Genomic DNA, 23,524 nt, shown 5'->3' on the forward strand with positions numbered 1-23,524 from the left:
AGAGATAAGAAGGAGAAAGAGAGAGAGAGAAAAGAGTGTGTTAAAAATGTAGAGGGGACACTGAATTTTACAGATTTGTTGGATGTATTTATGAAAACATGTCTATTTTAAGCTGCTCCTTTCCACTTTAAATATATACCCTTAACATCCTTTCATTTGATCCTTTGTAATCTTTTCCTTCACAACTAAAATCCTTGTGAGCCTGTAAATACAATAAATTCAATTTCCATCACTTCCCACTTCCTTCCTCTTTATCATGCTCTAATCTAATTTTGTTTCTGTTCCTGCAGTGAGCCACCCCCTCTTGAAGTAAGCAATGCTCACCGTCATGTACAGTAGTAGAGGAACTCTTTCATTCTCTTGACTGTTCCGTTGCCCATGAAAGTGACAATTTCCTTTAAACACCTCCAATATTTTTGATTTATATGTCACTTAATACCACTGGCAATTTTTTTATAGCTTCTGAATTTTGTCTCACAAATGTTAGAAGTTTGACTTCTTAATGTCTTTAAACTTAAAATTTTAATGAATTCTTCCATTCTGTTAGTTTTTTCTACCATTGCTAAATGAATAGTGGAATTTACTTCTGTGTGCTCTTCACTAGCCTGCATCTCTTTGTGACTCTAAGTGCCTACAAATATTCTCCTGCTCTTTCAACACCTCATATCATCTTTGTCCCTGAAGATTTTATCTTCCTTCTTGTTTTTTAGAATCCTAGAGCAGTTTTCTATCACTGCCTTCTCCCTTGTTTTCCTACCTGTAAACTTCGTCTATATCTCTTGCAATTCCATCCAAAATGCTATGATGCATTTATAAGTGTCTTTAACCTTACCTCATTGGGAGAAAACCCAAAAATTAATGATTTATAAGATAAAGCTAAGATTCATGAATGTGTAGTTTTAGGCCCACTCTATCTTAACTTTCATTTGTGGAATTTCTGGTAATTGTGAAAGACTGTTGAACAATTAACATGTCATAATCTCCATTAGTTTCTTTGCAGAATATTAAGCTCAAAATCATAGGACATCTATTGAGTGATGGAGGAAGGGCTCCTCAATAGGTCTGTGTAAAGGCAAACTATGTAAGCAACCTTCTTATGTATTAATCCCTAATTGACACTTCTCTTCATCACTTTTTCATCCCTTTGTCAATCTACAGTTGACTTCAACTTTTTTTTTCCCTTCTCAATGCTTTCATTGTCCTGTGTCAAACTTTCTCCTTTCTCCATATTTCTCTAAAACTATGTATTCCACACCTTCTACAAAACCTAGATCATGCTTACCTTCTTCATGAAAAGTTCTACCTTAAGTAACAATTTTATTTTTATGGTCTGAATCACATAAATATATCCTTTACTATATTCCTTTGTAATATTCCTTAATATCCTGCTAGTATTATCTCTTAGCTGTCAGTTTTGTTTAAATTTCATGAAGGTAAAAAACCATATTTTCCAAATTAACACCTACAATCTGGAGAGGGCACTGGACCAGTTCAAAGGTGTTCGTTGAGTGGGACTGGAATAGTATTCTGTTTCCAAGAATATGTAAAGAAGAATGTGACTTGGGACACAGTGTGCAATGATGGCAACTCTACTAGAGCTGGACATCTCATACTTTCCATCTACCTAAGGGATGCACAGAGAGATAAAGTTAAATTATGAATGAGAAATGAATCATAGAGAACTTACTTTTAAAGATTAAGAGGTTATCTTGGGTTGGATCCTAAAGGAGAAAGGGATGGCAGTGTAAAAACTGAGGAAATGCAAATAAAGTCTGGAATGTCCTTAATAGTAATATAGCAGTAAAGAAGAGTTAAACAACTGTGTGCATCAAAGTGGGGTATTTTGTATCTTTTGTATATCCTACAATGTCTTATTTGGTTGTAATACATAATAGGTTTATTCTGCAGAGCTCTTTATATTAAAATTACTTTTATCTGGTTCATAGCAGAAACAGGAAGTGTCTATTTCACTTCTGGTATAGCTTATTTTAGATAGATTGTAAATTCCTCTCTTATGCATTCTAAACTTACCTTATGTTTGATATATTGTGATTGAACTTTAGTTAAAACTGAAATGAGCATCATAATGAGAAAAATTTATAGACAAGTTATTTTGAAAACAGAATGGATGGCTTACAAATTACTGGAAATAACACAAACCAGAAGAATTCAATGAACACCATTATAGGATTCTAAAGTGAAGGTTATTACTGCATCAAAACCAATGAGGGTCATTTGAATATCAAAAAGATTATGCATAGATCTATGATTCTGAACTAATGTAAGAAGAAAATACTTGCCTAGAATTTGCAGCATTTAATGGAAAAAATTAAGAAATAAATCAACCAGGAAGAATTTTGGTAAGAAAAAAAATTACTGAGTAATAGGCAGTAACTGAAATCAGATAGTTTTATTGCCTTAACACAATTAAGATTCTAAAACAAGCTAAAAGTCATGAAGAATATTGGTTTGATTATAAGAATCTTTGTAAATGCTACAATGTCCTTCTACCCAGCACAACAATTAAATAAAAGAAGTGTTATAATAAATAGAATGTTGGCTCTGTTATCAGAGGAATGAGAATATGTCGACACAATTCTAGTACAGATTTGAGGTTGCAACTATGCATTTTAAAAACACAAACACAGAATAACACTTTGACAGTAATGTGCTATGTATAGTGTGATTGCTTAGTAATTTTATTTCTAAACTCTGCAGCATCACAGTACATTGTATCTACTTGAAAAATACTAAAACCATGGCTCTTATTCTTAGGGAACTTCTAATTATGTTGATGTAATAATAAGATTAGCAATATCATTAATTTAAATTCTTCCCAAAGAGAAAGGTTTAGGTGCTCCCATCTTACATGGCTGTTTATGATATGACTTGCCATCCTTCCCACCCAAAGCCTGTTTGTTCTCCAATCCCTCACACACACCTTTAATCTCCATTGTTCTGTGATTTCCTCTGGCTGAGAAAATTGAGCAGATATAGATGAGGTACTGAATATGTTTCAGGCCTGATCCTCAGGAAACTATACATCTTCTATTCCTACCATCTTGGTGCTCTTTGTTCACAGATCACATAATTGTCTATGTAGAATATTTCCAAGAATCAACAATGATAACAAAAAACTTTCTACAATTAATAAAAGCACGTTTTTTGATGTTTGTATAAGAATAAAAGAAAAAGGAAAGCCATAAAGGTGGTTTCAATGGAGGCAAGTCTACAGAGGAGAATATAATCGCAGGAATTTGGAGTGGTAATGTTTGACCAGGAGAGGAGACAGAGATTTCTTGTGGGTTACACAAGATAGACATAACCAATAGATAAGAACAATAAACTTGAAAAGGTAAAAATATCTTTACTAACGTGGAGGGAGAAACAAAGGATTAAATTTTGGGTAGCTGGGTTTTTACTCTAACTCAAGCATTGTCCTAAAGATTGAACATGAATTATTTTGCCTATTCATTATATGCATTCTTACTTGTTAGAATCCAGCTTTATTAATGGCAACATCAAAGTGTGGACAGGAACGTACAGGAATCATTCTTGTCATAACTCGTAGAATTCCAAATTATAATGACACATTGTGGTTGAGAGTTTGTTCAGCACTAGCAAAAGTTATGTTTTATAGGGTTGCCTCTGTACGAGACTGTGACTGAGCAGGGGAAGAGGGGGATATAGGCATGGACTTGAGTAGTTTAAAGAGTCTGATAGCAAAAATGGAGACTAAAAGTAGCCTGGGTCTTTTTTTCATTCTTATCCTAAGTCTAGGTATATTCATCTTGTCATATTTATTTGAGGAGGTCCTAGAAAACTCTTCAAGTCACTCACAGTGGCATTACACAGAAAGACAGACTAATAACATCGTTGTCCAGAGAAAGGGGAGGATATCAATTTCTTTGCTTTGGGAAGGTTTAAGAAGAACAGCTCTTTACTCCCAAAGAAGACCAGAATGGAGAGAAGGATTTGGAGTTTTGTGCCTCTTAGTTTATTGTGGTCAGACATTCAATGGGGTGTGCCCTATGGAAATTGCTTGTGCTTGTAAAATGGGGCTGTTGAATGAACGCAGGGATGGAAAACACCTCATTAAATGAAATATTAAGGGGATGTGTGTATCTCCTTCAAACTCCAGGCTCTAGGAATGGAATGCTATGGACCACTAGAGTAGAATGGACAGAGCAAGGTTTCATTGCTGCCAGGTCAGAAATGGCAGCTCTGACCACCGTGAGAAGAACCACCTCATTCTGACCCCTCCCTTGCCTGGAAAAGACAGACTGCCTTGCTCTGGTTCTGTATTGTGTAAGTCCTGGGCTTCTTTTATAACTGAGGGTGATGGGATGAAGATGAATCCTGGAATTTCTTACTAATAAGTTAATACATGAGAAAATGTGCATTAAGAGAATGCGCTTCTTATGAGAGTGCTTATGTTCACGTCCCAAGATAGTTGAGAAGCCCTGTCTGTTTTATTGTGATATAAAGCAGTGAAGAAAGTGTATTTCTTCATCACCATGTGTCTACAGATCTGGGAAAATGTCTATACTCCTGTAAGTAGGGCAGAATTTTTTTTTAAACATTTCCTTTGCTAGACTTCACACATTGAGAAGTGAGAGGTTTGTTTTGTCCCTTGGTTTACATTCTAGGAATATCTCTGGCTATGTTTTCATCACTGATGCAGAAATATTGTCCATGGTGTAAGCTGATATGAGTTACAAGCATGACTGCTACAGTTTATCCATAGGCTGACAATTAGTTTCTTCTGGAGGTGACTGTTTCTACAAGTGATACTCAAAGATGGGAGTTTTTAAGAGTCCTGTTATAGAAGATTTGAAAACACTACCTAAGAAATATGTAACTATACCTTGTCCTTAGCATATGTGGTCTACAGAAAAGAAAAAAGGTCTCCCTTTTCAGTAACTCAGAAGGAATTTACTCGGAGTAACAGAATCTGATTCTTCCTAAAATAATATAAAAGCGTAAATAAAATGCAAAACTATACTGAACAAATACACACACTAAAGGATCAAAAGAGAAAGACAGAGGGCCTTATATCTATTCCTTTCAAAGGCCTATTTTAGACTGAATTATCTTTGAACAAAACCTGAATTTATACTCTTTAAAAGATTACAAAATGTTATTTCTATACGTAGGGTTTGAAAGGAAAGATGCAGCAAAAAGCTATGTTTATACAAATTGTCCTCAGAATTTTCAAATAAAAGAGTATGAAAAAGTATCTTAATTACTTGGTGCTGGTGGTTCAAGCCTGTAATTTTAGCTATTCAGGAGGCAAAGATCAGGAGGATCGTGGTTAGAAGGTACCCTGGGCAAATAGTTCAAGAAAAAAGTGCTGGTGGAGTGGCTCAAGGTATAGGTCCTGAGTTCAAACCACAGTACTGCAAAAACAACAATGTAGATAATTAGAAAAGAACTACAAAGTTCCTTTGGGAAAACTTGCAACTCTAGTATTAAATTTAAAGGAACAGGATAGATTAAGGCCCTGGATTTTTTTAAAGTCTTTCAAATACCCATATCTAAATTAGAGGGAGATGGTGTGACTTTTGCATATCTTTCCAATAACTGCATTTTTGAAGTATTATCCATAAAATACTACTGCTTCAGGAGGTTTTAGGTATCTACAGTTTTGTCCAAAACCAAAATCTTCAAAACTTGAAAATATTTAAAAATACTCATTTTTCCAAAGAAGATATTATTAGACCCTTGAAAATGAAATAAAATCTTAAGCATGTAATTCTTTTCCCTTGATTGATATTATGTCAGTCATATTTGAATAAATTATGCTCCTTAGGATTTCCCTTTTCTAAAAATTGCCTAATCTCTTGTTTATTATAAAGGGAGGTGTTCCAACACTGAATTAAGAAATGTAACATTTAATAGCTTTCTTTTTGTTCTGTGTCAAAAGTTATTTCAAAATGTCACCATGATTCGAAGATGCTAATGGTGAACATGGCTGTGGTGGACAAACACTGCCTCTTCTTCAGTCTGTTGACAAAATTAGTCATTTTTGTACTATAAGCATTATTCATCCTTTTACTTATTAGCAGTTCTGCATCAAATATATTGTCAAGAAAGAGTCACTACTTGAGAATTTACCTGTTATTTATAGAAAACTTAAAATCAGAAAAACATACTCATTCAGGCACAAAAGGAACATTACCAAGATAGGCCATATTCTAACATATAAAACACATTTCAGTGGAGTTAAAAAATTAAAATCCTAAGTGTAAACTCTAAAAACAAACAAGTAAAACAGAAATTAATAACTATATGTTTATATGTCCCCCAATTAATGAGAAATTAAAAATTAAAATATAATATTCTAAATAACCCCTGGGTTAAAGAGTTAATCACAGGGAAATTATTGTTTGTAACCAATCAAACTAAGAACACTTAAAAATAGAAGAAACAAATGAAACTAAAAGTTGCTTCTTTGTTACAATCAGCCAGAATAAAGAGAGAAAAAAAGAAATTATCAGTACAGAATTGTAAAGAGATTGTCACAAAAATGATACTCTTATTAAAAGAGTAATAAAAGTTGTGCCCCAAATTAAGCACTTTAGATAAAATGAGCACACATTCTAATATCTAAGGTATTCATATTCCCTCAAGAAGTACTTGAAAGCCTCAGTAGTCTAATATGTTGGAAAGAAATTGAATTATCAATTAAAACTGTTGAAAAAAAATTTAGGCCCAAATGGTTTCATTGGTGAATTCTTTCAAATACTACTTCTATACAAATCCACCAAAAAATAATGAGGAGGAAAACCTTTCTGACACATTTTATGGGCCAGTGTTTCTTTAAAGAAAAACTTGTGGAAAAATTTTATCAAAGGGCACTACAGATTAATATGATCCAGGTACATAAACACGAAAGTGAGAGACACATTAAATCATACCCAGCAATACATAAAAGACTAGTGTATCACACCAAGAGGGGTTTATTCCAGTAATAATTGATTTAATAATAAAAGAAATCAATGTAATTCACAGTATGAACAAAGTAAAATGAAAGAGGATATCATTATCTCTACATATACAGAAAACTTGTCTGACAAACTCACCTTTCATCTGTAATGAAAACTGTCAAACTGGTAATAGAAGGGAGCTTATTTGACATCCTACACAGTATTTATAAAATAGCCTATGCCTAATGTGATGCTTAATGGAGAAAGGTAGAATGCTTTTCTGTAAGGTTGACAATAAGCCTAGGCCCCAATCAGTGCAGTAAGAAAAACAAAATAAACAAATAAGGGCTTGGGGATTAGAAATGAACAAAAATAAAATTCTCTTTATTTGCGATAGAGATGGTAGTAAAAGTAGGAAAATTCCAAAAAAAGTTACTAAAAATAGTGAGTACACCAAGGTCACAACCTAAGAAAAAAATTGTATTTTATAATAGACATGAATAATTGAGAACAGAAATAAAAAAGAAATAGCACCATTTAAAATAGCAATAAACAATGAAAAAAGTTAACAAGGTGTGTACCAAATACAACTATATATTCAAACATATACCCATGTATGCTATAATTAGAAACACTAATGAGCTCGGTTTAAAAATCCCTAAAACATGGGTTATATAATGTGTTTGTGGATCAGAAGGCTCAATATTGCTAAAATAAAAATTCTTCTCCACAGTTAATCAGAGACATAGTACTATCTCCAAAATAATCCAGCAGGGTTTTTAATAGAATCTGACATGCTGATTCTAACATTAAGTGGAAAAGCACAGGATGTAAAATGGGTAAAACAACTTTGAGAAACAATGAAGTAAGACTCACTGCCTGTTTTCTGTACTTCTTACCAAGTTAAGTCATCAAGACAATTTTATGGCAGGAAACGAATATAGGTCAATGAAACAGTCTGGATTATAGACACACAAAACTATAGGACATTGATTTTCCAATAAAGGCACTAAGGTTCTTCAAAATTGTGGCATTTTCAACCAAATACTGTGTAATAATTAGATATTCATGTCTAGTAGAAAAAGACCCTTGATGAACCTAAAGTGGATCAGAGACCTAAGTGCAAAATACAGAACTGTTAAAGCCTTTAACCTGTAAAACTGTGAAACATAAAAGGTCTTTGTGCATGCAAATATTTCTTATCTAGGTCATAAAAAATATGACCCACTAAAGAAAAGCATTGACAAATAAAAACTAAAATTGATTCTCTTTGAAAGATACCATTAATATACTATAAAATCACTGGGCAAAATATTTGCAATAACACACACAATTAAGGAATGTTAAGTATGTGTAATGAGTTCCCACAACTCAATAACAAGACAAACAACCAAAGTAAAAATACCATTTAAAATAGCAATAAGGGTATTCCCTCCTTGTTCATGTACTAACTGCAAGGTTTCAGGTCTGGTATTAAGGTCCTTAATCCACTTTGAGTTGATATTAGCACAGGGTGATAAGCATGGATCTAGTTTTAGTTTTCTGCAGGCAGATAACAACTATTACCAGCACTATTTATGGAAGAGGCTGTCTTTTCTCCATCTTATGTTTTTGGCACCATTGTCAAAAATAAGGTGGGCATAGTTGTGTGGATTCATATCCAGGTCCTCTATTCTGTTCCACTGGTCTTCATATCTGATTTTGTGCCAGTGCCATGCTGTTTTTATTGGTATGGCTCTGTAGTATAGTTTGAAGTCAGGCATTATGATACCTCCAGCATTGCTCTTTTTTCTCAGTATTGCCTTGGCTATTCCCAGTCTTCTGTGTTTCCAAATGAACTTTAGGTAGATTTTTCAATCTCTGTGATGAATGTCATTGCCTTGTTGATGAGAATTGTGTTGAACATGTAGATTTCTTTTGGTAGCATACCGATTTTTACTATGTTGATTCTGCCAATCCATGAGCATGGGAGATCTCTCCACCTTCTACAGTCTTCTTCAGTGGTTTATAGTACTCCTTGTAGAGGCCATTTATATTTTCATTAAATTTTCTCCTAGGTATTTGATTTTTTTGAAGCTATTGTAAATGGAAATGTTTTCCTATATTCTTTCTCTATTTGTTCATTGTTGGTGTAAAGAAAGGCTACTGATTTTTGTAAGTTGATTTTGTATCTTGCTACATTTCTGAAGCTGTTTATGGTGTCTAGAAGTTTCTGGGTGGAGTTTTTTGGGTCTTTGAGATATAGGATATTGTCTGAAAATAGTAATATTTTGACAGTTTCTTTACCTATTTGTATTCCTTTGGGGAATACCCTGGAAACAATAGGTTAGGCAAGGACTTCCTCAGTAGAACTCCTGCACCCCAACAACTAAGAGAAAGGGTGGACAAATGGGACCAAATGAAAGTTAAAAGCTTCTGCACAGCAAAAGAAATGGTCTCTAAATTGAAGAGACCACCCACAGAGTGGGAGAAAATATTTGCTAGCTATTCATCAGACAAAGGACTGATACCCAGAATATACAGGGAGCTCAAAAAACTAAACTCTCCCCAAATCAATGAACCAATAAAGAAGTGGGCAACTGAACTAAACAGAACTTTTTCTAAGGAAGAAATCCAGATGGCCAAAAAAAAAAAAACACATGAAAAATTCTCACCATCCTTGGCCTTAAAGGAAATGCAAATCTAAGATTCCACCTCACCCCTGTTAGAATAGCTATCATCAAGAACACCACCAAAACAATTGTTGGTGAGGATGCAGTAGGGAAAAGGAACTCTTATACACTGCTGGTAGGAATGTAAGCTAGTACAACCACTTTGGAAAACAATGTGGAAGCTTCTTTAAAAATTAAACATATTTCTTCCATATGACCCAGCAATACCACTTCTAAGGATATACCCAAAGGATACAACTCAGGTTATTACAAAAGCACCTGCACACCCATGTTTATTGCAGCACTATTTACAGTAACCAAGCTACGGAAACAGCAAAGCTGCCCCACAACTGACAAATGGATCAAGAAAAATGTGGTATTTATACACAATGGAATTATACTCATCCACAAAGAAGAATGAAATTTCATCATCCACAAGTAAATGGATGGAACTGGAGAACTTCATCTTAAGGGAAGTTAGCCAGGTTCAGAAGGCCAAAAATCATATGTTCTCCCTCATATGTGGATTATAGACACAAAACAAATGCAGTAATATTATTTAACACAGGTCTCACACACAAAGGGGAGGACATGCATGGGAGGAATAGGGAAAGGGAAGGAAACTTAAAACTTGAATGTGGTTGATGAGCTCATGTAGAGGAGCAAATAAAGTAATTTTAAACTGACAGAGGCCACTATGGGAAGGGGACAAGGAAGTAGGGAGAAGGTCTGGTAGAGATGAACCAATGTGGGTTGCAATCCACAAATGCATGGAAACAGCACTAGGAATCTCTCTGTATAACTATCTTTATCTCAAACTAGCAAAAACGATATGTCTTTCTTATCTCTAATGTTTCCTCTTCAACAAAATAGGAGAAAAGAGGAGGGAAGGTGACACAAACAATGTATACACATGTAAATAAATGTAAAAATGAAAAAATAAAAGTAGAAAAGAAAACAATGAAAAGCCTACTGAAGTGTTAAAAGAAAGATTTTATCATAAAAATAATAGCAACAAAAAATGAAAATGAAGAGACTTTAAATTTGAACATTCTATCAAAGAAATAAGGGTGGCAAATGCACACATGAAAAAATTTCAACATCATTACCTATGAGGAAATGTCAGTAAAAGTCAGAGTGAAAAACCCTTACACCTACTAAAATGCATATACCTAGATGATAGATAGACAGATAGACAGACAAACAGGAAAGACATAGATATAACAATACCAAGTGCTGACAAGAACACAAAACAATTATACCTCATGTTTCTATTGGAAATGTAAAATGGCACAACCATAGCTTGTCATTTCTTATACATTTAAACATACCAAAAATATGTACTTGCATACTACCCAGTAATACTTCTAGGTTATTAACCAGCATGGACAAAGCAGCTGTGTTCAAAATTGACAAAACCAAGTGAAAACTGAACTGCTCACCTTCTAGTAAAACGATGCAAAAATTCTGCATAAATAAGCTGAACTACAACGGTGTGATTTTCAGGAAAAAGAGGGGTTCAGAGTATTGGTGCATGCTGTACAACTGTGAATCTCAAAAGCATGTGATAGTCATAAGAAGCAATTACCAATGGGTCACGAACTTTCTGATTCCATTCATATGACATTTCAGAAAAGGGCAAAATATAGAGACAGAAACCAGATCCATGGTTACCCAGGGCTAAGGATTGGGGGGCAGTGTTGACTACAAGTGAACAGGAGGACCCTTTTAGGGGGACTGGAACCTAAATCTAACTTTGGTTTTGGTTATATAACCTCATTTCTTTGCCAAAATTCATAGAATCTTACATCTAAAAAGGATTAATTTTAGTGTATTGAAATATAATTTTGGCTGAACGTGATGATGTATGCTTCTAATTCCAGCACTTTGGAGATGAAGACAGGAGGGTCATGAATTCAAGGCCAGTCTGGGCTACACAGCTAGACCCAATCTCAAAAAAAAAAATGTGTCTGTACAGGTGCTTAAAACTAGACAAATTTCACTAACATAGCAGTGTCTGTGGATATTTGAGCTAAACTGGCAAAGTACCAAATATACAATTTTCTTCAGAAATCAAGATAGGGGAGTGTGTTTTCAAGAGAAACCTTTCTGGGAACCCCAGTCACTGAAAGTGGAATGACAGCTCAGTGTCCCTAGAAGCTGGTCAATCCAGCTTTGGTGATATTGTGAATATCACCAAGCACATCAGAGCTGCCGGATCCCTTCATCCAAATATCAAAACTGGATGGCTCCAATAATTTTTCCCTCCATTTCTCATTCTTATCTTAGTGTTGCAGCCACTTAATCACCATCACTTCACATTTCCAGTCTTAACATCTCAGGATGGTGAGTTGGCTCAGAGCCATGAAATATGAGAAAAGGTTGAGGGAATGAGTGTTCCTAGTTTGTAAAAGAAATGAGGGTCAAAGGCACAACTATGATCTTCAAATATATAAAAGATGTCCAGTAAAAGATAAAATAATCTTAGCCAGGTGCTGGTGGCTTATACCTGTAATCCTAACTACTTGGCAGGCTGAGATGAGGAAGATCGTGGTTCAAGGCCAGCCTAAGAAAATAGTTCTTGAGATCACTATCTCCGAAATAACCAGAGCAAAATAGAGTGGAGGCTCGGCTCAAGTGGTAGACTGCCTGTTTTCTAAGCACAAAGTTCAAATCTCACTCCCCACTACAACAACAAAAATTACACCTGATTATAATAAAGATGAATGGGCTCTAGTTATAGTGAAACTGATACTAGTTTACAATGAAGACAATGTCTCCAAATATGAAAGACATCCAACGTAGAATAATAATAACAACTGCCATTTACTGAGTGTTAGGCACATTATCTCTTTTAACCTTAATACAACAGCTTGAAGTAGACATTTTGCACTATCTTAAAGATAAATGCATTTAATTTTTTCTAGATGATATAAAATATTCAGGTTCATACATCTAATGACCAGCATAATGAAGATTTGAACCTGGTCTTTCTGATGTGGCTCTGCTAATCCTGTCTTGGAGAGGGTTGTACATGTGTATCCTGAGCTGTCCTTCATTGTGCTCAACCCTACTGGGAACATTTGGTGGGAAGTTTTATAGGAAATTGATAATGGGTGAGCTGGATACCAACTACTTGCTACTTAGCTATCATCAAGTTGTAAGATATTATGAGACTCTTTAATAGTGTATTTTCTTATTTGTCTAATGAATATGTACTTTTCCTGCCCTGATTCTTAGATAGAGCCCTTAATGCTTGCTTGGAATATGGATGGGTATTTGTGAGTAAGTCTCAGAATCCTGAAAAAAGCTGAAGAGAAAGACTTAATGTGTGTTTCCTCCTCATGTGCTCATTTTTCTCCCAAGTTATTGAAATGTGTTGAATGGACTTGATTCTTTTTGTTAGTTACCCTTTATGTTTTACATGTTAATTTGTCTACTTTTTCTTTTTTGTTTTAGATGATTATTTGAGAGTCATACAATTGTAAAATTTTAAGGAACTTTACATGTCAATTATCCCTGTACTCCCTACTGCAAGAAGCCCCTCTAGAACATCTCTGAAAAAATGCTATGAAATCTTCTGCACTCACATAATAACAGAGCACAGGATTCTGCCAGGAGGTTATTTTCACAAATTTCATCTCCTAATAAGTTCTATCATCTACTACTCTTTGGAGCAATACAGAACATCTCCACTTTGCCTTTTAAAAGAGTTTCAGTTATTTGTAGATGTGAAGTCTTCCTTCTCCATTTAAGTTGGTTGTCTCTGTATATCATGCATTGACTTCTGTTCCTACAGCAATTTTTCACCCTATTTGGGCTAGATGGTACCTAAATTTTACTTACAATCCTATAATGTTCCCTATGAAAATTTCCTAGATTATTGGGAATCACGACACTAACTCTTCTACAACTCGCTCTCCAAATGGATTTGTTCAGGTTTCAAGGAAAAATTGAAGACCAGAGTAGAAGGCAATGGGTTTCTAGCAGCATTTATGTGTCAACAGACTTAGAAAAGGGGGCTCATGGGTTGGGGTTGTAGCCTAATGGTAGAGCATCTTCCTGGAATGCATGAGGCCCTGGGTTTGGTCCTCAGTATCACAAACACACTCACACACAAACAAAAAGAAATAGAGACTCTTGCAGCATATCCAGAAGAGGTGGAGTCTTGGGCGCAAATTCTCTAAGTAATGCCACTCCTGTTCCTTTCCCCTCATCACATCTCTGCTGTGTTTTAGAGGCATTTGTTTTCCTGATAAAGTAAATGATTACAACACCTTCCATATCCTGCACAGTAATCTAGTTACCCATGTCTAGACCAGCCATGAGAATCTTACTCAGCAGTTGATTCACAAATATTAGGCATTCATTTTTTGAGGGTTTTTTGGTTTATTTATTCATTTATTCATATGTGCATTCATTATTTGGACCATCTCTCCCCCCCTTCTCCCTGCCCCCTCCCTTGCCCTTTCACCCCCGTCAGTTTGCATCATGTCTCTCCTGAGCCTTCTCTTCAATTAGACACTCTCAGCTTATTCAGTATTCCTCATAAAGCATCAATTTCAAATAGCTTGTGTTTCTGATCACCATTCTCATTCTATCTCCTAGAATGTCAATGGCTCCAAAATGGCACATGTAAGAATAAACACAACATTTCAGACATGGTCTAATGACAACAAACATCAAGATAAAAGAAAACTAATATTTCTTTTTATCTGAACAAGCTCTTTCTATTAATGCAAACTTTGCTTGTAATTGCTTTTTGCAAAAATCACATAACATGTAAAAATCATGTTCAAATTTTGTTCAACTGAAAAAACTGTGAGTCAGTCCAGATTGCCAAACTCTCAGGATAATTTCAGTCATTTGTTCTTTTATCTTTCCCATTTGTAAATCAAATAAGCTGCCCTTCCAGGGCTGTCTTTACTCAAGAGACTGATAGAACATAAAATAGGAAATCTCAATTTCCTTTTGAAGTCAGCAATGAAGGAAAATATTCCAAAACTATTTTACCAACTTGTCATATTTCAATCATTGATTCACAGAAGAGATCTGATGGGTAAAGGTTTAGCTCACCTCTCTAAATAGCAGGCACTCTGTGTTCCTCAAACTTGGTACCCCATTGAAGCCACCACAGTCTCTAACTGTTCAGAACACCAAGAATTATCAGTCTGGGAAAGAGAAAAATCTCACCTGGATACTTAAAAGTGGCCCTTTAGTAAGATGTGAAAAAAATTTGCTTTGGTTTTATATTCTGAATCTGACATGGATCAGTGATGATTTTGAACTGTGAGCAGTTTCAGAGTCAAACGTATTGTTTCTAGTTTTGTTTTTAATACACCTGATTACTTTTCTAAGTTGTTATTTCTTGTCCTCAGGATTCAGTGACATGAAAAGTAAAATGGATGGGAGTGAGGATAGAACACAGCTTTGCTAAGTTCCTTGGCCAAGTAAAACCATTTGGAATGCAGAAATGTGTGCTCGATGCTCTTCACAGATAGAAAGGAAAGGGAAGTAAGAAATGCACCTTGGCCTTCCGCCAAAGATCATACCGGTGGAAATATGCAGACCTGGGCAGAATGATCAAAGGGTGTTTTGGTGTTTAACGGGGTTGTGGTTTTACTCAGTGGTTTATCTTTAATGCATGATTCTAAATTACAAATTTTCTAACTCTGCCTGTTTGCCATCTGTTTTTGAGAAATTATATCTGATAATAGACAATCCAAAAGCATGACCTTGACAAGCTTCAGTGGAATCCACCCAAACAAAACCTATCACATTTTTTTCTGATTTTTAGAGAGATATTCAGGGAAGACAGGGAAAGATAATTACAATTAAATCATACACACATTAAAGTTTATTTTATTTAATCAACAGAAAATCATAGATCATTGGTTGTATGAGTATTCTATTTTATAATTTGTAATAATTTCACAAGAGATGATGTTTCTATAAATATTTTTAAAGTATTTAATAGATAAAAGAAAATCAACTAGTAATATACTTCCAATGCTTGTTTGTCAAAAACACCTCCTGCACCAAATTAAAATCATTATTTGTATTTGACTTATTTAAAAATGTAGTATTCAGAATGATCAATCATTTCCCATGTTCACAAGAATTGAATATAACTGGAATTTATGCTTCTAAAAATAAACATAGAATAGAAAAATACTATTGGGGTAACTATTCAAATAATTTATTTGTATAGTAAAAGATAGGGCTTGGTTTGGGACAATTACAGAGATACTGAAATAAAAATATCTTTAAAAAATGTGAGTATTAAAACGACATTTATGTCAAGTACTGTGAACCTATACCTTAAGTATGCTTGGTAAACACTAGTCAGATACATTTTTAATCATGTAATATATAGTTAATATGCTATGTTCACAGATATTATGGATCTTTCACAAATTTGCTTGCTATTGTAAAGTGCATTTGATTTTTATAAGACATAGTCATTAATTTCTTAATTAAAATATCCATAAGTACAATTTGAATTTTTATCTAAGCTCCTAGTAGTCATATAATTTCATAATAATTATGTAAAATTCACATTAGGACTTAAAAGTGGTTTGTGCTTAAAACTCTCAGGTAAACTCAAAAAGATCATAAAAACCCAAAAAGGTCATAAAAACCCTTTTCTACTTTAATCCAAAGTTATTATTTATATAATGTCATACCACAGTCATTTCATTCAAGAAAATGGTCCATTAAAAAACCACAACATAAATATTAAATTATATAACTGAATCAACATACAAGCCTAAATTCAACCAATGTTTCAACTGCAAATTATTTAAATCTAAATTTTTTTTACTCACTCAATGTATTCATTACACAAATCAAATTATTATTAATCCTAATATTTATGTCATTCTATCTTGTAGCAAAGCACTTTCATGTGTATCATATCATTTATCTCTAGGGAGCCAAGATGTTAGGCCATTTGTCTCTCAGTGAAAACATACATTCTAGGATAAGTTACAAGTGCTACAAAACCCACACAACTCAATGTAATGATGCAGACGAGGGAAACCACACACATTCATCAGTGTAAACACAGGTGACCCTAGCATGCCAGGCCATCTATCTGCTTTGAGCTGCCATCCTGCTGAGACTGGTCCAGCTCTCTGACAGTAAATCTTTACACCATTATTTTATCCCGGGTGCTGACAGGACGTCTCATGCTGCGAGTAGCCAAATGTTTATGTACAAGGACATTGCGTCCATTATTGTCATAATGGTCTGTCTCCATGCATGAGCAAGAAATATTAAAGTCCAGATGGGAGAGAGAGAGAGAGACAGAGAGACAGACAGAGAGAGAGAGAGAGATACCCCCAGGCCTCAGCTTTACCAATTGAGCCTGGTTTCTATAAAATATGTGGGGGGATTTATCTTTTTAAAACACACATGGCGCTGTTCTGAGACTCTAATTTCATATCAAGCAGTCAGTCAAGTGCAAACTAAAAACTAAGGAGAGTGCAGCAATGCAGAGAGTCCTCCATCCAGTCCAGGAAGAGTCAAGAGCTGTGATTTCTGTTTCTCCCTTAACCAGTCTTGGGATCTTACTCAGTCCCTCACCATGGTTCTTCCTTCTCCTCTCTTGTTTCTTTCTCTTTTAACAAGAGTCCTCCTTTCAGTCGACAATACATTTAAGGATTAAATGATCAAGGATGCCATGCCCATCTCTTTCTCTTTATATAAATTGTCATGATTGCAATTCTTCCTAACATAATTTCCCCAGGTCTCCATGACGTTAGGGTACTCAGGAAAACTTCTGAATTTTCTCCAGTTGTAATTTTTTTCCTATTCATTGACCAAGGAATTAGCAATCAACTATTGACCAATCTAGTCTGATTCTACATTCAATTTCCCTTTTCCAAAAGACTTTGGGATTTAATATACCCTTCAAATAGTATTTACAAGTGTTGACAAAGGTTAATATGAGTGCTGTATTTCTCTAAAGCAAAGACATACCCTGTGTGTTTAATATTTGCACTAAACATGATAGGGGACTCTACATGAAGACAGTGACCACAGGTGCCTTATTCATCATTATATTTTTGTGTGCTTAGAAAATATCCAGCACACAGTAGGTGCCCAATAAATACTAAAAATGAGCATCATGATTATAAGAAAAGTTACACTGTAAGAACCAAGGAGATAGCTCTGAGGCTCTCATCTGGAAGCAGCAGCTGGCACCCTCAGAGGAATGATGGCAATCCTCTGTGACCTGGAGACCGGGGAAAGTGGAGTTGAACTCCAAACAGGAAAAGTACGAGAGGTGACAAGCTTCTCAGTGTTAACCTTTGCGTCACCTGCAGTCACCTCCTCAGTGTTTCCTGCTGTAGAAGTCATCATGTGTCTTGTAATAAAGCAACTTTTCGTTGGGTTCAAGATATCAGTCTGAGCTTTGCTTCCAGACCATCTAGGGATGGTCAATAGAAAGTGACAGCAAAGAGGGCTCTTTATCTTTTCTCGTCAGAGCTCTCTTCACAGATATTTATATACAGTTGCTTTCTTTCTTCTTTTATATAGAAAATTAGTGTCCGATAGAAATAGTCTGAAATAATCAGTTCCCCCACTCCTTATTTTTGGTGGTACTGGAGTTTGAATTCATAGTCTTGTGATTACTAGACAGGCTTTGGTAATCTATGGCTTGAGCCACACCTACAGTCTTACTCTTTGTTTTACATACTTTTCAGGTATGGCTTCCTGTTTTTAACAGGCTGGCCTGGACTGTCATCTGTCCACTTAGGCCTCCTGCATAGCTGGGATCCCAGATGTTTGCCACTGTGCCTGGCTTATTTCTTGAGATAAGCTCTTGCTAACCTTTTGCCCAGACTGGTCTTGAACCACAGTCATCCAGCCTCTCCCTCTCGAGTATCTGGGATTACAGACATGAGCCATCTGGTCTCACCTAGTTTCTTTTCTTTATTTTACTTCTATACTTTGACTCGTGTCTGTATCTACCTGATCTGCAAATTTCCATTATGTTCAAATACTGTACTTCCCTAGGTACAGTTATTTTAAATCACTGGACTTACTATAAACGAAGTCTATGATATCCTTCTATTTCTCTTCTTTTAAGAATAAGTCATCTCCAGAGGTACAGACAATACATCTCTAGAAGTAAAAATTTTAAAGGGTCATGAGAGCAAAATGTTTCAATAGATTCAAAGTCTAGAATTCCCAGTTACTAATAATACTCATCAGGAAACTTTTGTTCAAAGGCCTCAGAAGAATTCACATATTAATTAATTCTGTTAGCAGCCTGCTAATGTGACCTCATCACAAATAAAAGGTGACGAAGGATGTAGTGCACAGTGAGCCAATCAGAGGACCAGAGGCCTTAGGTCATTTTCCCCAAAGCCACTATGCCATGTTGGTTCTCTGTTCTCCTTTGAGAATGTTCCTCCTGAGAAAAACACATTTTTCCAGAATTAAACTAGTGTGCATTAACTTAGGTGACTTTAAAACTGAGATTATCCTTTGAAACCAAGTTCATATTTTTACTTTCTCATCCTTGCTTTGGTTGCATTTTAGAAATTTCCTTTATCATTGTTCAATTTTTCCTTAGTTCTAGTTTTTATACCTATTTTTGTTTTTCTACTTTATGTTTCTTACTTTCCCTCCTCATTTCTTCTTTTCTAATAGCTCATCGGGACAACCAACCTATCACAATATATGTCCTTCCATCCTGTGTACAACCTCGAATCTGAGGAACTCTGGTGAGGACTTTCTTTCTTAGCGGACCCAAAGTCACTTCACCGTAATAGCCAATCTTCTGAGTTAAAGTGCCTGTGAAAATGCAAAAGGCAAGATGTAGCATTTGTGATGCATTATGTCACAACTGCAAATTAGGTCTGAATGATTTCATTTATTGATTTTGGTAGCTGGTTTCTATTAGAAAGTGATGGCAGTATAAAAATTTGGATGTGGCTTTCACCTATTTTGGTGTTCTACACAAATACCATTGTCGATGTCATACAATACACAGCATGGGGACACACTCTGCAAAGCGTGAAATTTCTGTGTCATAGAGATGTCAATGATCAACTTAGAAGACGAGGCCAAGCTGTTTTCAACAGAGCCCTTGCGCGCACTCCGGAGCAGCGTGTAAGAGTTTCTAAAAGTCCGCATCATCCCAAAGCCGTTCTCACTCCTGTCCTGTGAAGTGGCATCTTGTGTGTGTGGTTACGCTTTCCTGAGGACTAATGACATGGAATGTCATGTCCCATGTCATGACCATTCTTGATTCCTGCCTTGAGCAATACCTGTCAAACTTTCATTTATAGTTTTCCATTTTCTCATACTGGCTCAAATAAATTGTTTATAAAATTTGGATAACAATATCGTATCATTTTTGCTTTCTAATCTTTTGGTTAGAAATAAAAAATTTCATTTCTTGCCTCTAAGCCATTTTCTCTCAAAGCGACTCAAAATTTTCAGTCTTCTGCTCACCAGAAATAAGAAATGTCAGAGAAAGTGGTAAGGAGACTTGGAATTCTCACTAGTTTTTGTAATTTTTGTCATGTATGATAGAAACAAGAGTATCTGCAACTGTTCTATAAAGAACCTCGTTATTTTCTAATGCAAGGAGCCTTCAGAGTAAGTAATGCACTATACTGACAAAATACATAATTATGCATTTCTGCTCTCACCACTGTGATGATTTCTGTTTTGTTTGATACAAATGTAGGTCTTACCATGTATTCTTGCAATCTGATTGTTGAAGGCAAAAGAATCAGATTTTGTGTATTTTTAAGATACGCAAGACTATGATTCAAAGAATAAACATGATGATAAGTACAAACAATGAGAAGAAAGTGCTTTAGAACATTACTATAATAGTCTAAAACACATATTATTTAAGATGATAAAACATCAATGAAGGATCGAAAGAAAGGAACAAAATTAGAAAAAAAGAAATCTGTCCTATTGAGAAAATGTAAGTTTGTATAAAAATTTACTTGTGAAGAGCAGTCATTCATACTAAGAAATGTCCAATATTGGGGATTATTTCCTCTTCTGTTTATTTTGGAACTGCCAGTTGAAAAATCTGACATATTTGAAGCACGAATGACGAACTCGTTTTTTTTCATTGAAATTTGATATTATACCAATATATAGCTATGTAAAATTAATCCTCCAGAACATGTTATGTATTCAGATATATCATAAGTTCTACTTCTTTTCACATTTATTACACCCAAAAAAAGAGAATATGTCAAAGTACACTGCAGACATTGTTCATTGTCACTTTAATAGGGACTGTCACTGATCAGTAAGCTTGGCTCTACCATTGCTCTAGGTGTTCAGCTACAATTATCTGCTAAACTTGCAGCACAAATTCTTGAAAATGGCAATCAATCAATCAATCATATTTATTGGCTTAAATACAGATACCTTTCAAGCTATTATTCTCTAAAACCATAGACTATTCATTGAACAAGTTTTTATTTCAAAATGCAAAGGGCACAGTGTTTCCTTTAAAAGTCCTTATTGGTTTCCATGATCAATTTAGTCATGGTAAATTTATTTATCCTCATGGTATTGTGGCTTTCTTTCTTTTTCTCTCCTCTCTGTTACAAAGCAAAAGTAGTACTCCCCTTTGTCTGTCAGCTAACAATTAGATTTAATCCGGTTAAATTGGGAATTGTCCTGTGAACCACAGTAATCAGCCACTTTCCCCCCTCTGTAGATCTGATTCGTTCCTTTCCTTCTATTTTCATTTTAATAATTCTTTTATCATTTCACATTAATTTGCTTCCAATAAATTAAATTAAATGTGTCATAGAACCTCAAAGCAAATTAAGTTTTTGCTATGTCAGTTCTTAAAGATCCAATATATGATTTTGTTTTTCACTCTGTAGGTTATAAATATGTATTACACATTGGGAAAGAGTACTTTCAAATTAACTTCCCATTGTTTCCAAAATATCCTGGAGTTCTTTCTGGTTAAAGAAACTTTTATCTATAGCCTATTATACCTTCTCAACTTAAAAATCTTTAGTTTATTTTAGAAAATATTAGTTTTATTTTCTAATACAAGGAATGTAACGTGATAAAACATTCACTCACAGATTGAAAATCTGATTTTTATTATGATATTTATCTAGGTAAAGGTTTTTCCTAATTAAATAATTTCCCTAGCTATGTCTTTCAATATTTTATCCTGAATGAACTGTAAAGAGAAGTGTCATTGCCTAATAAAGTTAAAAGCAATTCAATTCTTTCACAATGGTTAAAATGTTTTGTGTCTCTCTATTCTTTTCTATCTTGGAACATTGAAAGGTATAGACATAGATCTTGTTTCCAAGGATCACTGAAGATAATTTGTTTAGCATTCAAAATCTACCTTCTAAAAGATACCAAGCATTGCATGTCAGTCCCTACACTACACTAGGTTACACAGTGTCTAGAAGAGGAAAAACAGGAAAGTATTTTATGAAAAAAGTTTATCCAACCTGTGACATCGAGGTCTTATTTCCCTGCGCAGTGTTAGAGAACCAGTTACAGGGCACCTGTGGTGGAGGTATCTCAGGCTGAGGTCCAGTGTCTGCTCAGGTGAGGTCTGTGGTAGGTTGAGTGATGAACAGGAAAGGTCTGCTGTGAAGTGAAGTGGCCAAAGCAACAGGCAGATGCCTTAGGTTCATTAGCTGTTGAGATTCTCCTACAGTAGGCTTCTTGCTCTGCTCCTCTAGCATATCACTAGGATACCTTTTTCTTTTTACCTGGGAATCATTCTTGGATACACATTACTTAGTAAGTAAAACATTAAGAGAAAACTATTAAAGGGAATATGTAAAAAGGTACACAAGTTTACAGAAGAAAATGATTCCATCTAACATTTGGGACCAAGAAAAGCAAAAATGACATTCGAGCCTTGGTTTCTCTGCCAACTTGTTTCCAAACCAATCCTTATTTTCTTCTTACATTCACTAAATTCAACCAGTTTCTCAAATACTTGTTATTTCACTCCTGTTTCTCTTTTTCATTGTTCATGGGTATATAAGGCAAAAGATCACATCTTTGTGTCTAAAGGCTTTTGCCAATATTTAGCAATTTATATTTCATTAGTTTTTTAAATGGCATAGTAACAAAAGACAGAAAAGAAAAAATTTTCAATATTATAGTTTTTTACTTGTCTTTATAATATAATTCCTCAGACAAGGTTCTTACAGAGATAGTGTTTTTTTTTTCATTAGGGACCAAGAAATAATATAAGATTCTTTCTTCTCTTCCTCTCTCTCTTTCTCTCTCTCTCTCTCTCACACAAAAAGCAGAAAGACCACTTGCTTAGCTTTTGTGGTCATTCCTTTGCAGGGACTGAGATAAGGAGGGAGGCCAGGATGAAGCTCAAAATGAGATCCTGTAAAGTCATTGTAAAGTAGGAAGGGGACTGGATTCAGGCTCAGAAGCTTCAGTGGCACAGGATTCCCTGCTCTGGGAGTAGAAGCAGCTGTGATGTTTTCCCAGCTTCTTGTTATCCCTCATTGACACTGTAGACACTGCCCTCGGCCAGGTCTCTGATAAGATGGGGACATATGTCAGAGAGTCCCTGTCTTCCCGAGGCCAATGATGCTATGTCCTGACTCATAGCCTCTGTGACTGAGGAATAATTGCACATCATTTATCTCCAGTGTGCTCCAGGATTTGCTGGCAGATTTGTCCTGGGGCAAACTAGTTTGCTTTCCATTTTATTCTTATTCCTCTTCCCCAGTCACCAGCACTTTTCCACCAGCTGACTTGTGTGTTGACCTTTCTTTCTGGTATTCTGGTTGCAGGTCACAGAGAGCCCTCGTGCACATGACTGTCACGGTCAGGTTGCATCTCTGAGTGTAACCAGTGACTCAGCATCTGTATGAAATTAGAAACTGATCAGGCAAGAGCATTTCATGTAGATGACAGGATAGCTTTAACAGGGAGTCATAA

The 23,524-nt window shown here is 35.2% G+C and overlaps 1 protein-coding gene across 1 annotated transcript in view; it reads right to left on the minus strand.

Moving 5' to 3' along the window:
• Cntnap2 (contactin associated protein 2) overlaps nt 1-23,524 on the minus strand; it is a 1,948,854-nt gene that overhangs the window by 1,474,192 nt on the left and 451,138 nt on the right. The gene's annotated exons all lie outside the window — the stretch shown is intronic.

This window comes from Castor canadensis, chromosome 2 (assembly GCF_047511655.1).
Source record: "Castor canadensis chromosome 2, mCasCan1.hap1v2, whole genome shotgun sequence".
Lineage (NCBI taxonomy): Eukaryota > Metazoa > Chordata > Mammalia > Rodentia > Castoridae > Castor > Castor canadensis.